The sequence below is a fragment of the Coenobita brevimanus genome, chromosome 116, assembly GCF_032717465.1.
Source record: "Coenobita brevimanus isolate Jiangsu-jjx chromosome 116, ASM3271746v2, whole genome shotgun sequence".
In the NCBI taxonomy this organism is placed as follows: domain Eukaryota; kingdom Metazoa; phylum Arthropoda; class Malacostraca; order Decapoda; family Coenobitidae; genus Coenobita; species Coenobita brevimanus.
This window is the reverse complement of record NC_137069.1, coordinates 4,802,610-4,812,405: the sequence shown is the minus strand read 5'-3', so window position 1 is coordinate 4,812,405 and position 9,796 is coordinate 4,802,610.

Here is a 9,796-nt window from a genome sequence, read left to right as displayed (position 1 = left end):
TCTTTGCTCACCTTTACATGGCAAGGGATTTTCCTCTTGCAGCTTATTTCCCGTAGGTCAGTGGCAGTGGAGCCTCCCTGTTGTATCAGTACTGCCACATGAAGGCATCCCCCACCAGCACTGGTTTACACTTCCCAGACCAACACAGCTGATAGGTGGAGGGGCTGGTTGTGTAGGAACTTAATGCATTTTTGAGTAATGGTATAGGGTGTTGAAAATGGTTGATATGTCATTGGTAATACTGAAAGTTCATATGTTTATTTATTTATTTATTTTCTTTACAATACTTTGCAGAAAAATTGGATATTAAAGGTCCTTTGGTGCATATAAATGCTGGATTGGCAGTGTCACCAGGTTTTCAGTTCAAGATGTCTGAAAATGGTGTGAAATATTGATACATATTGGTGGTATGTTGTTGAGGCCCCAGGTTCATCTGTAAGATAGACACAGTGGACTGGAGACTCAAATTGCCCTTCTGCAGCTTACCACACTCATTCAGGGGATAGGGAAGTGGTCGAGGGATGTTAGTATAACCAGGCAGTGGACCACCTGGTTAATGTATCCATTGAGCACAGGTCTTACTGTACAAGATGTTTAAAAAAAATGGTTGTCTTCATATGAAGAAAAGAAAACTGTTCATCGATGTGTGTAGGTCTGTAAGCATTTGTATGTACCCAGTATATTTCAGAGGATTCAGTAGTGCATCATTATCATAAAATGTATATTATGTGTGTTGTTCTGTATGCATTTGTATGTACCCAGTATATTATTTCAGAAGCATCTGTTGTTCATCATCATAAAACGTATATTATCATGGAAAGGCATGAATGAAGACCGGGATATGTGAAATCAATGGTTATCAGTACTGTATTTCACTAGGCTGCCTAGTTATACCCATACATTATACCTTTGCTCAAGTGAATAATGCTGCATATTATAGAAAATTTATGGCTTTACATTTTAATTTCCACATGAATTCCATTCAATGCACAGCTGATATGTAACCATTTGTTAGTGCTGTGGCCTAAGCGTCATTCAATATAAACCCAGTGTATTGCTGGTTGAAATGGTCCCCTCTGCAGTCCACCATTCTTTGGGGGGATTGGTAGAGTTGAAGGGCATTTGTATAATCATGCAGTATCCATTTTGTGGTCATTTTTTTTTTTCCAGGTTGAAGACAAACCATTGCTTAGAGTAATAGCACTCCAGTATTATATGTATAATTTTCTGGTAACTTTTTTTCATCATCTGAATTGCTTTTTCCCAGCTAAGGATGGAGTAAGATTTAGTTACTTTATACTTGTTAACTGTGATATTGAAATGTTTTGGTAGCTATGTTTGTGAAGTGTAGTACACTGTACTGTTTACTTAATTTTCCTAACACAAGAACATAGAGAGAGAGGGATGTAGAGGTTTATCTGATTATATGACTGTGGTATGCATTGTAAAACTGAGAGGAGTGTGGTGAATATAGGCAGAGAGGAATACTTTGAGTGAAACTGAAGTCAAGAAGCTGAGAAAGAAGCAGTGCTAGATGAACACTAGCTAGAGGTACTGGAGAGTTAGTTAACACTAAGAGTCTTGGTTACAAGTCATATCATACCTCTTTCCTGCTATCATACTCTAGAATCTCCTTGGTTACTAGTCAAATCAAACTCATTCCTGCTATCATACTCTTGAATCTCCTTGGTTACTAGTCAAATCAAATCTCTATTTCTTGCAATCAAACTGTAGAATCTTCATGGTTACTAGTCAGATCAAACTTCTATTTCATGCAGTCAAGTTTTAGAATCTCCATGGTTACTAGCCAAACTTCAGTTTCCTGCAGTCAGGTTTTAGACTTTCCTTGATTACCAGTCAAATCAAACCTCTTTCCTGCAATCATACTATAGAATCTCCATGGTTACGAGTCAAATCAAACCTCTGTTTTCTGCAGTCAAGCTTTAGAATCTCCTTAGTTATTAGTCAGATCAAACTTCTGCTTCCTGCGATCAAGCTCCATGCTGTTGGCATTTTTGACTTTTAACTCCTCACCATCAGAGTGAGAGTCTTTGGAGATGGAGGTATTTAAGTAACCTCTCCATGGATTTCTTCCCTCCTTTTATTTCTGTCATAAATTTCATGGTACATTTCCTCTTTTTGCTTCATGTACTCTTTTTGAATTTATCGAAGTTATGTCCTATTTCTCTGATGGTGTATGGATGGATGGGAGTAAAAATTCAGTTTTAGGCCAAGTTAGATTGAAAGGAGCATACGACATTTTAACCCAGCCATTGAGTTGCGTTTGATCCCAGGAGGAAGCCAGCTCAACTCAATGCCGGTCCCAAGCCCGGATAAATAGGGGAGGGTTGGTGTCAGGATTGGGCATTCGGCCATAAAAATTTGCCAAGCCCAGACATGGTATGGTTCATTACCATATCATTTATCTTACTGAATATCAGGTGTTTTCACTGGCTAAATTAAGTAAATGTCCCCCCCCCCCTTCCTCCCATCTTTATCTCTCTCACTGTCTCTTCATGTGAAGTCTGGGTGGCTGGGTTGCTTAGACTAGGCCACACATACACACCCTGCCAGTTTCTGTCAATTTGATGTCGTTTCGCCATATGTGTGGTAGTTGTGTGGGGATGGGCATCTTACGAGGGGGTCGCTAAGAAGGGGTCTTAAATGTGATGCCCTGGCCCTAGGGTGTACCGTGCGAACCCACAACAGGCACATAAGGTGAACGGCGAGATGTCTCAAAGGCGGGACGTTCCAGCCATCACATGCACTCGGCCCTTGTGTGTGACAATCACGTGGTTGCTTGTTTTTTATTTTTTTCCATTGAATAATGTCTTTTCAATTTTGATTTTAATAATTTTTATCTAAAATGTTTATTATATGCTGTGTGGGTGTTGGATGTACCTGAGAGGACGCTTTTGAGGCCATAACCCTTGGGCACAACAAACAATCGGGCTATATGCCATTTTCACCCTGCCTGGCACCATATCTGTGAGGTCATCAACATCTGAGGCATTGATGTCATTCCTGATGGTGTCGGACTTGTTGAATTGAGTATAGTCTGGGCCGATGTGTTGCTCATTAATCAGGGCACCATCACTTATCTGAATGTCACACATGGGATGCTGATATATAGGCACATCCTCTCAGTCTTCACGTTCCCATACACAGTTGGGCAAGAAACCCCAACCACCCGTCATGATTTAGATCTGTTTCGTCCACATCTACATGCAGCACCTGAATATTCTTCATGGTTACTAGTCAGATCAAACTTCTATTTCATGCAGTCAAGTTTTAGAATCTCCATGGTTACTAGCCAAACTTCAGTTTCCTGCAGTCCTAGGGTGCCTCCATTCTTTTAGGTTTCTAAAAGGGTGAAATTGTTTTATATTTAATATAAAACATCCTCCATCCTACTTAATATGTGTCACCAAACGATAAGGTTTCCAAATTGGACGAACTTTTCCGTATTAGAAAAGTAGGTTTCCAAATTGGACGAACTTTTCTGTATTAGAAAAGTAAGATGTCACCAAAATGTCACCAAGCTACACCTTACAAAAGTATTTGCATAAAGGCCGTGATATGGCTGGCATGATTCGCTCAGTACAACCCTCGATGTAGATTTGTTGGGTGGAAGGTGCTATGTATGCGCGACCGGAAATTTGTTTGCGGCTGGCGTTCGATCCTGTTCTTGGTGTGAGCTCACCATTCCCTGCACACCAGCTCCTGTTCTTGGTGTGTTTTCTTTGTCATGCACACCAGTTCCTGCTGGTGTGTTTTTTCCATGCATACCAGTTCCTGTTTTTGGTGTGTTTTCTTTGTCATGCGCACCAGTTCCTGCTGGTGTGTTTTTTCCATGCATACCAGTTCCTGTTCTTGGTGTGTTTTCTTTGTCATGCACACCAGTTCCTGCTGGTGTGTTTTTTCCATGCATACCAGTTCCTGTTCTTGGTGTGTTTTCTTTGTCATGCACACCAGTTCCTGCTGGTGTGTTTTTTCCATGCATACCAGTTCCTGTTCTTGGTGTGTTTTCTTTGTCTCAGGCACACCAGTTCCTGTGTTAGTGTGTTTTCACCTTCTCACACACACCAGTTCCTGTTGGTGTGTTTTTTCCTTCTCACATACATCAGTTCCTGTGGGTGTGTTTTCTCCTCACACACGGTTCCTGTGGGTGTGTTTTCTCCTCACACACGGTTCCTGTGGGTGTGTTTTCTCCTCACACACGGTTCCTGTGGGTGTGTTTTCTCCTCACACACGGTTCCTGTGGGTGTGTTTTCTCCTCACACACGGTTCCTGTGGGTGTGTTTTCTCCTCACACATGGTTCCTGTGGGTGTGTTTTCTCCTCACATGCACCAGTTCCTGTTCTTGGTGTGTTCTAAAGAAGATCAAGACGAAGGTCAAGAAGAAATTGAAGGCTATATTTAATGCTTCCAGTTTGAAACGTTTCTCCTAAAATCAAACTTTTACTGCCATCAGTCAACATACAGACAGACTAACATGTAAAATTGCAAGGCCTTTGCAGTGATGATGATGGCAGCATGTCCAATGGTAGGGTGGTTGGGATGGGCATGGTGTGGGTCCGAGCAGCTTACCTCCTCGTGGTGGACCTGGGTAGAGTGATCTTCATGTATATATTGTTGCTTTGGCTCCAGGTTCATTGGAAATATGAACCCTGTGAGTGCAGCCTGAAAATATCCCCCTGCATCCCACAACCCTTGTTTGGGAGACGCGTCGAGGGATGTTTGTCCTGCAGCCCACAACCCTTGTTTTGGAAAGAGTTGAGGGATGTTGAAATTGTCCTATAGTCCACAATTCATTTGGGAAAAAAAGATTGAGGGATGTTTAAATTGTCCTCCTGCAGCCCACAACCTTTTTTTTGGGAGATGAATCCAGGGATGTTTGTGTAGGTGGGCAGTTGAAGGACCCACTATGTCAGTGCCACCACATGAATTCATCCCTCTCCACAACCATATATTAGAGTTACCAGAAGCACATGAATGAAGATCACTTTAGCTGAAAGCTGCAATTTATTGACAAACTTTGTCCAGCAACACACAATTACTTAGTGGCATTAAAATATGGTTGTTGGCATTAACATATATGCTTGGTGACATTAAACTATATGCTTGGTGACAAACTATCTGTTTGGTGACAGTATGATATATGCTTAGTGATATTACAGTATACTGTATGCTTGGTAACTAACTTATATGACTGGTGACACAGAGAGGTTCTTAGTGACAGGTCGAGATGTTTGGTAACATAATACTTTGTGACGTAGAGGTTTAATGATGAAGAGGTACTGTACTTGGATTACTTTGTGGTTTGGTGACATCCAAAAATGATGGTGACATCCTAAAGGGAATCAGTAAAAAAAAAAAAAAAAAAAAAAAAAAAAAAAAAAAAATGCATCAAAGCATAGTGTAATAATATTGTATTTTATATGTACATGTTTGAGATGGACTTTTCTAGGGCAGTATGAAGGTACAGTATTTGTCTCATTATACCAAAAAATTGCTTCTTTTTGGTATTTTCCGTTATACTGCAAGGCTGATATTATGTTTGTTATATTTTTCAGATATATTTTGCCTTGTTATACCACATACTTGTTTCTGGTATATTTCCTGTTATGCCACAAGTCTGGTATTATGCTTGTTATATTTTTCTGATAAATGTTGCCTTGTTATACCTCATATCCCTTATTTTTGTATATTTCCAGTTATACCACAAATCCAGTATTATGCTTTTATTTTTCAGATATATTTTGTCTTATACCTCATATTGCCTCTTTTAGTATATTTCATTTATACAAGTCTGGCATTATGCATGTTATATTTTTCAGATATTTTGTCTCATTTCAAATAGCTTCTTTTGATATATTTCCTGTTATACCACAAATTCAGTCTCATGAACATAGCTGTGTGGATTATTTATCTGTATTATGGACAAAATTTGCAGTGCTTGCAGCATTGCAACTCTGAATTTCTGGCTTTGTGTAGGTTGGCTGTTATGACACTGTAGGTTATGCTGCTTTGAAGTCTGAAGTGTTTGCTAAGACTAGTATTCAGACCTGTGGAATACACAGGATGCAACTCTGACAGAATGTCTTACTTGGGAGAAGAATTTAGAAAACTTGTAAAATGCATACTGTAGCCATTCTCATAGTTGTTTTGTTTAGTTTTATGTTTAAAGATTGCTTGTGTTGTGTGTGGTCCCTGATGTGAGCGGGTGTGTTGTGGTGTGAGAGGTTGCATTGCAGTTTGTGCATATTGAATTTCCTGAGTTGTATTTTGTGTTGGCATTGTAGCAGGGAAGGGTGGTGACTGTTGCATTCTGGTTAGGTGTAGTCTGTCTTTCTGGGTTGGGTAGTTTCTTAGGGGTGTTGTCTGATGGAGGTTTGTGAAGGGTGTGATTTGGTTGAATGTTTTGTGTGGGTGTGGGTGTGTGGGTGAAATATTGTGCTGGGTGGAGAAAGAGGAATGTTGGTGAAGCAGTTTGCTTAGTGTTTGGTGGTTTTCCTCTTTGTTTCTCTCTGGTGGAAGGTGATGCAACATACAGTTGCAGGGTTGAGAAGAGTGTTAACCTGAAGTGATGAACTGTGTCTCATAATTATGATCCTTGTGTGGGAGGCCGCTTGTTTTTCGATAGAAGTGACCTGAATTTGTTGCCTTTGTGCATCCAGTCATTATTCCAAAGGCTTTGTTTTGTGTTGTCTTAAGCTTTTCCATTTTTGTGCCATTTAAATAGGGGGCTCATCTTGTGCTAAAGTCACTGTTCTAATGAATTGCCCATAGAATATATGTTGTATGAAGGTGGTGCCTGTTATTGTTTTCAAGACATTATGATATGCCTTTGCTATGATGTTATCTATGTATTGAGAAAAGGTCATGTGTGCCCTTAGTAGAACTTAGAATTTTTGGTGTCTTTCCGGTGGAAGTGGTTGCTTGAGTAGGGTAACATGAGGGTGTGTTTGAGGTGCTTGTCTGGAGTTGGAAGGGTGATGGTTAAGTTGGTTAGTGTAGCAGTCATTTTACGTAGACCTGTGTCAAAGTGAGTGTACCATAGGTACTGTTGGGGATTATCTGCTGACTGTTGAGTTAGTGTTATGAAACAGTTGCTAGGTTATTGGGACTGAATAGGGAAGTTGCTAGAGATCAATCAGCATGGAGAGCTGACATACGTGCCCAAGGCTGACACATGCAAGCATGTTGGACCCTTTATATCTGAGACAATTATTTTTTATTTAATTATTTTTTAGATGGTGAAAAAATAGACATTAGTGAGTGAAGGTGAGAGGAAGTATTGTAGGCCAAGAATGTGGATGGGTATGATGAACGAGTACTGTATACAAAAACAGTTAAGATGGTGGTGGCTAGGGAATGGATTGGGTTGAGCTGGTTGGATGAAGTATGTATGGAGGGCATATGATAAAAGTTTAATGTCTCATATTTGATTTTATTACATTTTACAGTCATCCGAATGAGTTGTTTTCATCGTAATGTGAAGTGCATCTATTGAAAAATATATGTACAATGTACATCCGCCTGTGAAACGTAATATGGGATTCTTGGGCTTGAATAGTGAGTGTGTTAGTATCTGGCTGTCTTCATTAGTAATTTTCCTGATCATTTATTCCACTTTTACGATTTCCGTCCTTGCACTCTGGACCTCACTGTACTCCATCCCTTTAGTGGGAAAAAGAATGTGGGATGGTAACAATGAGTAACTTTTTAGTGTGTCAATCTTTTGAGTCTTGATAATATCCTTTTCAGTTTGTTCTTGCTGCAGCAAGATTGTTCTATTCAACTGAGGAATGTCTTTAATTATGGAAGATTTTATCAACGTTGTAGTTTTATTCAACTTGGAAAGGTTCAGTTATGAAAGTCTTAACCGAAACTGCATTGAACTCCTTCAGTTAAAGCTTATCCCAAGATAGAATAAAGGACTAATAATAATAATAATAATAATAATAATAATAATACTGTAACATGAAAATTACATAATCTTGCTCAGTGGGTTAATATTTGTAATAAAAATCGTTTTAGTAGATCTTTTCAACTAATATGGTACACTGGTATGTACAGTATATGTTACTTTTGTAACATATCACACTGGTCTAATTAATACAGTTTATGGTTCACACCTTCTATGATAGACAGAGGTCTTTACATGATAGTTTGTTTATGTTGATAACTCTTGATCATATTGTCAGCACTGTAATATACATTCACAGACATAAATACTGATCTAATTAAGGTAATAATGATGCAGCAATGGCTTTCAAATGCCAATAATACAGTTTAGTTTTTTAAATAGAAAAAAAGGAAACTGTCTGCATTTGTGCATTACTGTGCACCAATTCCAGAAAGTATCATCAGTCAGGTGGTTGATAGTTGTACGGTAAGCATTATTTATTTTTTTTTTCCGCCAAGTATTTGGGAATGGATTTTGTTAAAATTATTTCTTGATGTATTAAAAATGCCTTTGTCAATTTCTGCCTCCACCTTTTGCCCTGTTCCCCCTCCCTCTTCTCCCCATCTTCTTCCCCACTTACTCTTACCCTCTCTTCTCCCTCTGCCTCTCTTCCCCTCCTTCTGCTACATCCTCTCCTCCCCTCCTCCCTCTTCCTTTCTTTCCTTTCTCCTTCTCCCTCTTCCTCTCCTCCCCCTCCCTCTTCCTCTCCTATCCCCATCCTTCTACCTCTCCTCCTCCTCCTTCCTTTCAGCCCTCTTCCTCCTGTCCCCTCCTCATTCCTCTTGTCCCCTCCCCCTCTTCTGTCTTCCTCTCCTTCTCTTCCCTCTCCTCCCCTTCTTCCCATTCTTCCACCTCTCCTCCCTCTTCTGCTCATCTCTTTCTCCTCTCTTTTTCTCTCCCCCCTCTTCCTTTCTTCCCCTTTTTACCTCTCCTCCTTCCTCCCCATCCTGCTACCTCTTCTTCCCTTCCCTCCTCCTTCCTCTTCCTCTCCTCTTCTCATCCTCCCTTTCCTCCCCTCTGCTCCCTTCCCCCTTCCTGTTCTTCTCCCCTCCTCCTCCATCTTCCTCTCCTCCCCCTCCCTCTTTGTTTTCCTATCCTTCCCTCCTGCTTCTTTGCTTCCTCCCCCTTCCCTGTCTCTTGCTCTTCCTCTCCATCCCTCTTCCCCTCCTCTTTTCCCTCTTCCCCTCCTCCTTTCCTTCCCTGTTCTCTTCCTCTCCTTTCCTTTTCCCTCTTCTTCTCCTCCTCTCCTTCCCTTTTCTCCTCCTCCTCCTTCCCTCTTCTCTTTCTCTCCTTACCTCTTCTCTTCCTCCCCTCCTCTCCCCCATCCTCCTCCATCTTGCTCATCCTCTCCTTCCCTTTTCCCTCTTCTTGTCCTTTCCTTCCCTCTTCTCTCCTCCTCTCCTTTCCTTCCCCCTTCTCTTCCTCCTCTCCTTTCCTTTTCTCTCTTCTTCTCTTCCTCTCCTTCCCTTACCTCCTTCTTCCCTCTTCCCTTCCTCATTTCCTTCCCTCTTTTCCTCCCGCTTCCCTCCCATCCTCTCCTCCATCTTCTCCTCCTCCTCTCCCTCTTTCTTGCTCTTCCTCTCCCCCCTCTTCCTTCCCTTCCCTCCCCTCGTCCTCCCTCTTGCTCTTCCTCTCCTTCCCTCCTCCATCTTCTCCTCCTCTCCCTCTTTCTTGCTTTTCCTCTCCCCCCTCTTCCCTCCCTTCCTCCCCCTGCCTCCTCCTCCCTCTTCCCTCCCTTCCTCCCCCTGCCTCTTCCCTCCCTTCCTCCCCCTGCCTCCTCCTCCCTCTTCCTCTCTTCCCCCTCCCTCTTGCTCTTCCTCTCCT